This window comes from Bactrocera neohumeralis, chromosome 5 (genome assembly GCF_024586455.1).
Source record: "Bactrocera neohumeralis isolate Rockhampton chromosome 5, APGP_CSIRO_Bneo_wtdbg2-racon-allhic-juicebox.fasta_v2, whole genome shotgun sequence".
In the NCBI taxonomy this organism is placed as follows: domain Eukaryota; kingdom Metazoa; phylum Arthropoda; class Insecta; order Diptera; family Tephritidae; genus Bactrocera; species Bactrocera neohumeralis.
Genome location: NC_065922.1, coordinates 59,527,863 through 59,536,860, shown reverse-complemented (window position 1 = coordinate 59,536,860; position 8,998 = coordinate 59,527,863).

Below are 8,998 nucleotides of genomic sequence, written 5' to 3'. Positions count from 1 at the left end.
CGGCGCGACATGGACCTTTGACAACACAAACAAAGCTGCCATATGGGCATGTGGAGGGGAAATGTTTCAGGACAAACCGCTATCAGGGAAATCTTTTTACACACGAGCGAAAATCTGTGGGATCAATTTTTATAGCTGCTACATACCGCCAAGCATATCGCAGATTGATTTTGAGAAAATCCTGGACGAACTAGTCAGAGAAATTCTGTCTACTACAAGAAACGTGATAGCAGGCGTTTTTAATGCATGGGCGATGGAGTGGGGTAGCATCTGCAGAAATAGGCGTGGAGATGCTCTGCTAAAGGCCTTCTCGTCGTTAGACATGGTGTTACTAAATATCGAAAATCAAAATACGTACGAGAAGAACGGTCGGGATTCGGTCATTGACATAACCTTCGCTAGCAGTTCTCTAGCACGGACAACAGGGTGGCAGGTGTGCGACATATATGCACACAGTAACCATCATGCTATTATGTTCGAAATCGAACACTCGGTGCACAATCGAAGGAATATGTCCACTAAGAAAGTACAGAGAAAAGGAAGCAAGATGTAAATCAGGGACGTTGAACTCTTCAAACTCGTGTTAGATGGTCATCTAACATTTGAGGAAGACATAAATCGACAGGCGGAGACCCTAGTGCGGCACGTCATTAAGGCATGCGACACTTCTATGAGTAGGAAGAAAAATGGCGCCCATAGAAAGCCTGTTTACTGGTGGAATGAGCAGATCGACACATTAAGGAAGGAATGCCACAAAGCAAGGAGGAAGTGTCAAAGGAGTAGGGGAATCGCAGAGCATAAGCAATTACACGAATGCTTTAAAAAAAACGTAGCGATCTCAAAAAAGCAATCAAAAAAAGTAAATCCTACTGCTTTAAAGAACTCTGCGGAAATATCGACGAAAACCCATGGGGTGATGCTTACAAGCTGGTAATGACGAAGATCAGAGGTGGCAAAGGACAAGCACCGACGTGCCCAGCGCTACTGAAAACCGTTGTGGAAACTCTATTCCCCGCACAGCCTCTAGAGAAATGAATGGCGCGAGTGCCAGAACCTGTTGAAACGGAATGGACAATAGTCACTGATGTGGAATTAATAGAAACGGCAGAGAGATTTGGCAATGCCAAGGCACCAGGTGGATGGTATCCCAAATAAGGCTTTTAAAATTTGCTATTAAGTACGATGCGAAACCCTTTGCTGAATTGTTTACACGGTGCTTACAAAAAGGTTTCTTCCCGAAAAGCTGGAAAAAGCAGAGACTGGTCTTGTTGCAGAAGCCAAAAAAATCAGCAGGAGAGCCTAACTCATATCGACCGCTCTGTATGCTGGATACGACCGGCAAGATACTACATAGAGCGGATAATATGTGCACGATTAGAGCTGCATCTAGAAAAGGAGAGAAAGGTCTGTCTGACAACCAATATGGATTCCGCAAACAGAGAACCACCACTGATGCGAAAAAAATCTTACTGACATAGCTAACAAGGCAATAGAGGGTAAAAGATGGCTGTATGGTCACGTTTGACGTTAAAAACGTGTTCAATTCGGCATACTGGCCACATATTATAAGTGCACTAAAATATAACAAAACCCCGGCTTACTTGGTTAGGATCATATCCAGCTACTTGTCTGACCAGTTGTTACTGTATGATACGGATGACGGACAAAAACATGTAGGGTATCGGGCGGAATTCCACAAGGTTCCGTGCTTGACCCATTGTTGTGGAACCTATTGTACGACGGGGTGCTGCGTCTCCCTCTCCCGAAGCAGGTACAGATAATCGGGTACGCGGATAATATTGCCATAACAGAGTAGCAAAAGAACTGGGGCAACTTGAGTACCTCTGCAATCAAGCGGCGTTAACGATTAAAGAGTGGCTCACGGCAACAAAACTTCAACTCGCTGGGCAAAAAACTGAAGCTATCCTGATCACAAGCAGGAAAAAGCCCGAAGGCATAAAATTAAATATTGACGGCCACAGTATAATGACCCAGAAGGCACTAAAGTACCTAGTAGTGCTTATTGACAATAGACTTAGCTACAAGACGCACATCGAAAAGGTATTTGAGAAAGTAGCATGTGTAACTGCCGCCCTATCAAGAATAATGACCAACATTGGTGGACCAAGCCAAAATAGGCGAGCGTTATTGGCCAAGGTGAGCCAATCAATTCTGATGTACGCGCCCATATGGGGCCAGCACTACAGCAAAAGACGTATGCTAAGAAAGCGAAATTTTCAATGCGGCTCAGTGCCATAAGGGTCACGTGTGCATTTCGTACGGTATCCCACGAAGCGGTTGGGGTTTTAGCAGGCATCATGCCACCAGAGATAATGGCCATGGAACTCAAAAGAGCATATGACAGGTCTACAAGTCTGGGCAGACGACTAACGGCTGAAGAACGGAAGGATGAGAGGCAAACAAGACTCGATGAGGGGCAGAAACGATGGGATGCAGCTACGAAGGGAAGATGGAACCACAGACTAGTTAGAAGCGTGCAAGCATGGACAGAGAGGAAACACGGAGAAACAGATTTCTACCTGTGTTTTAAAGAATATCTCTATAAATATGGACATGACGACGGGACGAATTGTTCCTTCTGCGACAGCAGCGGAGAAAACGAGCTGCTCATCTTCTTTTTCTGCCGACGGTATAAAAAGGATAGAGCCGATCTACAGAAACTGACAACGTAACAAGTGACACCGGATAACATAGTGCGGTTTATGACTGAGTCAAAACAAGTGTGGGATAGTGTGAGAGTGTGGTGTGCTATAGTTCTGAAAGAGCTAAGAGTGATAGAGAGGTAACGCAGTGAATTCAGAAGGATGAATGAGGAGTAGGTCTGAATTACGTGACTGACTAGCGAATGGCTAAGCTTGGCCCCACGATGTAATGCTTAACGGCAGTTCCGTGGGGCAAATAAACAAGCAAAGACAATGGAGTTAAGGGTTTACGAATCGTGCATACCGTCCGGAAAAATGTACACATATTCAGGAATATTCAAATCGATCCGACAATTAGTTTCGGAGATATGAGCGTATTACGAAGAACGTTTCCGAGCGTTCGAAAGTAGGCGGAGCACGAGCCGGAGTAGCAGCTGTTTCTGTTTTTACCTGAAACCTATATTGAGGAATTTTAAGTTAAAAATATGTGAACTCATCAGTTAGAAGTGATCTTCTACGTGGACAAGTGGTGTTTGTTCTCAGTTTGTGTATTTCTCAGTAAAAAATGCCTCGTAAAATTAACAGAGAAACTCGGGGACTTCCAATAAACAGTTGTCTCGAAGAAATAAACGGAAGAACGTTTTTAATCCAAAACCGTGGGATATGATGAGAGCAGTTTCAGCGCCTCAGCAAAAAAATTTAAAGCGCAAGAGGAAATATTTGTAACTCGCGATACGTCAGTTGAAAATAGAATTTTAAATTTTATAACTGTGTTTACGGCTATTAGTGAGTATGTACGTATTTATATTGTGTTAAACTTGCCGTGAGCCAGTAAAATTTGAAACAGCATCAGAACGTGGACTTTGTTTTAAAATTGTTATCTTATGTGATAAATGTAGTCCTCGTAGTGTAAACTCGTGTAACTTTGTCAAACACTCGTATGAAATAAATCGACATATTTGTGATGTGAACCCTTGGGTTAGGTTTGAAAGGTGCTACTCAATTTTGTGGGCTAATGGACATGCCAGCTTTTTTGCTCTAAACTTCATATGATATCATCGTTAAAAATATCCACGAATGTGTGTCAGTAGTCACAAATAAACTTTTAAAAAAAGCTTGTGTTGAGGAAATGAATGCCGCGTCTGAACAGCAGGGTGATGAACATAAGAGTGATTTAACAGTCTCGGGAGATGGAACTTGGAAAAAAAGGGGATTTACTTCTCTATTTGGAGTTACATCTCTCATTGGATACTACAGTGGGAAAATAATTGATCTTTTAGTTAAAAGCTCTTACTGTAAGCAATGCGAGCCTTGGAAATCTCACAAGGATACTGCTGAATATCAGGAATGGTGGAAAGAGCACAAAGACGTATGCTCAGCTAACCACGATGGGTCATCAGGAAAAATGGAAGTTGATGCTGTTATTACCATGTTCAAACGTTCATTGGAAAAGTATCAAGTTCGTTTTAGAAATTACGTCGGTGATGGTGACTCTAAAACTTATTCGGGGATTTTGAAGGCTGCTCCTTATGGTGAAACAGAAGTAACGAAGAAAGAATGTATTGGGCATGTTCAAAAAAGAATGGGCAAACGGCTAAGAGACATAGTAAATAATACTGCCGAACAAATAGAAGATAAAAATGGGCAAAAAAAAGTTACTTGGTGGCAAAGGTAAATTGACTGGGAAACTTTTGATAAATTAACAGTTTACTATGGTTTAGCGATTAGGAGACACTGTGATTCTGTTGAAAGAAGTATAAAGCCATTTGGGCATCTTATTTCCATAACTGCTCTACAGATAAAAACCCTCAGCATAATAATTGTCCTATAGGAGAAAACGCGTGGTGTTCGTGGCAAAAAGCGCGTGCCTTGGGAACTTTGCCCAGCTATAAACCTGATGTTGCAACAGCTATTTTTCCAATTTACGAAGATCTGAGTAACAAAAAATTATTGCAACGATGCGTTGGTGGTTTTACTCAGAACAATAATGAATGTTATAATCAGCTGATATGGAAAATAACTCCAAAAATTATTCCAGCTGGTTCAAAAATTGTGGAAATAGCTGCAAACATTGCAGCCGGTAAGGTAAAACATCTCTTCTTTATTATATGAGTGCTATGGGATTATCACTTGGACCCAATGCTCATTCCTACGTGAGGGTCGACGGGCGAGGGGAGGATGGCTCGTAGACAACAACAATTAAACGTTTTGGAGGCAAACGACGAAGCAGAGGGTTCCTCTTATGGTGCTGGAATAGATGACACGATGTAAGTTGAAAAAAAAAATTTGTTTTAGTGTAAATCGTTCCCGAATCTTTAAACGCGTTTATCTCAAAACCGTGTTTTCAGAGTCGGTGAGGAAAATTTCTCGAAACCGCTAAACCGATCGGTTTGAAATTTTCACACGACTTACTCAGATATATTTTTCAGGTAATGATCGAAGGAATAAGGTTTTGGACAATAATTTCGATGTTTTAAGCCACTTTGAAGTGAAAAATTTTCATGAAAGCTGAATTTTTTTTTTGAACAGCCGCCATTTTGTCACAAATCAAAATTTTGACTAGAGCTTCGATCATTACCTGTATTTATTTATCACAAAACTAAATATTTTTTTGGACGTCTCTTCGCAGATCATCTACAGGAGCTAGGGGATCCAATATTTTTTTAAATAAACCGCTGATTGTTAAAGTACATTAAATTCTGTTTAAGTACATTTTTCCATTAATGTATAAAATAAAATGCCTCTTTGGAAAAAATTCACAAAAAAACGCGTTTTTTCTGCCTCGCAAGTGGATATAACCCCTTAAACCGCGTACATTAATCAATAGCAAACGAAGGGAGAAGCAATAATCGTTTATAGGGTGGATTGTAAAAATTCGTCCTAATGCATTAGTTGAGAACACGCCTGGATGTCCATTTACTGCTTGGCCTTGTTTTCTGCGTAACTATTTCTTCGACGATGCATTTCATGTAAAATATCAAGGCATTTCCAAATAGAGCAGTGTTCTCGTAAGCGGATCACTGACACAAGTTGAGAAAAAACTCCTCAATGTCGATTTTGTTGTTGGCGGTGTTTCGTTGGCTGTACTGTTGGGTTAAAATACACTCTTTGACCTTCTCCAAATGAACTGTGAGATGCACAACAGTCGGAAAACATTCATGAATTACAAAAGTAATTATTTTCCAAAACGCTTCATTGCAGTTCACGTATCGACCGTATCGTTCAAGGCCAACAATTTACCTGAATTTATCAGCTTCTGATCGAGTTCGCCGGGGCCCGAAATATGGTTATACAGATATGGTAGTAGATTCCAGCACAAGAAAGTACATCAAGGTACCTGGCTGTCACCAACCAGATCGATTATGTTGTGATAGACGAAAGACACGTCTCCAGTATTCTAGACGTGCGACCACTCCGAGGTCCTAACTGCGCTCGGACCACTATCTTGGTGCAGCCAAGATTCGCACCCGCCTTTGTGTAGCAAAAAACGAACGTTAACAAACACAAGGAAGGTTCGACGTCGCTGCAATCACAACAGACAGCACAACGATTTTCTACTCTCTGAGAGCAGTAGTCAACAACTCGGTTTAAGGGAACTGTGGGACGCCAATTCAAACTCCTTACGTACAGCTGCAACCGAAACACTTGGTTTTCGGAAAATTTAAACGAACACCTGGTACGACGAGAAGTGCCGTGTCGCAGCGGAGAGAAAACAGACTGCCTACATCTCAACGTTTCGGTCGACCACAACACGTGCGGGATGGAGTAGATACCGAGAGTTGAAGAGGGAAGCGAGACACCTTTGCAGACAAAAAAGAGAGAGGCCGAAATGCGTGAGTATGAAGGCCGACATGGCTGTGAACGTACAACACCAGGAGAAGGAGAACCCGATTTCCCAATCGATGACGATGGAGCAGACGTTCCATTGCCGGCCGAGCTATTCAAATACGGCGGCGAAGAACTAATAAAGAGCAAGCACCAGCATAGCGAAAGCATACCCAACGATTGGAATTTAAGTGTGCTCTTCCCAATCAACAAAAAGGTAGACCCCACAATTTGCACCAACTACCGTGGGACAAGCCTCTTTAACATCGCGTATAAGGTTCTATCGGCCCACCGTCAACAAACTGATTGGACCTTATCAGTGGGGCTTTAGACCTGGCAAATCAACAACCGACCAGATCACCATACGCCAAATTTTGGAAAAGACCCGTGAAAGGAGAATCGACACACAGCACCTCTTCGTCGATTTCACAGCTATGTCTGAATTTGGTATCCCCGCAAAACTACAAGTAATACGGCTGTGTAAACTAACGCTAAGCAACATCAAAAGCTCCGTCAGGATCGGTAAGGACCTCTCCGAGCCGTTCGATACCAAACGATGTTTTTGACAAGGCGACTTCTTCAATCTGCTGCTGGAGAAAATAATTCGAGCTGAAGAACTTAATCGAGCAGGTACAATCGTTTATAAGAATGCACAGGTGCTAGCGTAGGCCGATGATATTGATATGCAAATGCAACGTTCGTTAGAGCAGAGGTGCGTACCTCTTCGATTAAATTCTGTGTGAAACTCTGTAAATCTGCGACATAGACGTTTGATATGATCAAGCAGGCTTACCCAGATTTAGCAGGAAGTGGTGTGTTTCGGTGGCACCAGGCCGTTTTGGAAGACGGGGAGAGGTCGCTGATGAAAACCGAAAGAATGAGCAAATCCCAAGTGAAAACGATGCTAATTGTTTTTTTTTGATATCAAAGGCATCGTCCACCATAAATTTGTTCCTCCTGGACAAACCGTCAACGCCAAGTTTTACGTGGAAGTCCTTAAGATACTCAAACGAAGGATCAATCGGGTCCGACAAGACATCGCAGCCGATTGGAAGTTGCACCACGTCAGCGTCCGGCTCACGGCGCCTTACTTGTGAACAGTTACTTAACCAAAGCCGGCATCCCAACGCTTCCGCAGCCATTCTACAGCCCAGATGTGGCCCCCCCGAATTTTTTTGTTTCCTTGCCTGAAAAGGCAAGCATTTTGAGACGACAAGCTATTCCGAAGAATGTCTTCCATGATGCCTTCAATGCTTGGAAACCGCGCTGGCAGCGCTGCGTCGACGCAGAAAGAGCCTATTTTGATAGTTTTTGAAGAATTGAAACGATTGGTTCAATAATTTTTTTTAAATCGACTCAGCCCTATTACTTTCCGGAAAAACCCTGTATTACAGTATACATCGGATATCTTGTAACGAAGCTTTTTTTGCCCCTGCTTCTTACAAGTATAAATTGCTGAGGTATACTCGCCGTGTCCAGGGTTCGTTACAATAAATTTGTAAATATTGGGGCTCTTCTGCGAATCGTACTTTATTTTACTTTTATATTATAATTTAAATTAAAGTTACAAAATTTGTCTCCCGCGTTGTGATGTCGTCGCCCGAGGAAACTGCTTCCAGGGTAACGGTTCAGTGTGGTCCGTTAGGGCAATACCGTTTCCCACTCTGCTGCGTTCCTGGGTGCTAGACGACTGGCTGCTCTCGGCCGCGATGATCACGCTCGACTACTTTTGCCGGCGCTCGCGTAGGCTGCAATGACGATGTCCTGCGACGTGCGTTGACGCTCTCGTGCTACGACGACCACGCTCAGCTATTTCTGCCGGCGCTCGTGTAGGCTTCAATGACGGTGTCCTGCGGCGTGCGTTGACGCTCCCGTGCTACTACGACTACGTTCGGCTACTTCTGCCGACGCTCGTGTAGGCTTCAATAACGCTGTACTGGTATACACACTTACGCTCCTCTGCTGCGCTGGAGAGGTCCTTTCAACCACTTTTGCCGCGTAAAGATCCCGGATCACGGAAGACTGCGTTAGCGACCGCGATGTTAAAGGTTGAGTTGGTCAGAGGATAAACTCACTACCAAGCTCACCCTTAACAGACGGCGTTCACAAGTCAGGGTACCAAGACTAGCCAGAGGATAAACTCACTGCGTAGTCTGATGCCAAACGTGCGTACGCTGTCACAGTCCCGTGCTGACTCACTGATCATCGGTCACCTAACTCCCCAGCAAGCCTGTGCTGCGTGCTAAAACATTCGCAACATGTTGCGTTGGGATGGCGTGTGTTGCTGGGACGGCGTATGTTGCTGGCAGTGGCGTGGTTTTACCGCTGCGTATGCATGCTTGTTGTTGTTTTATCTGCTTGTCTGATTTCTCCGTCTTCGTGGTATCCCGCTGTATTGCTTGCGTGGCGTAGTTTTACCGCTGCGTATGCATTTCATCTGCATGCCTGGTTTCTCAATACAATTAAACATTAATATTTCGATTAGTACTACACGATGCGATATGATGTAG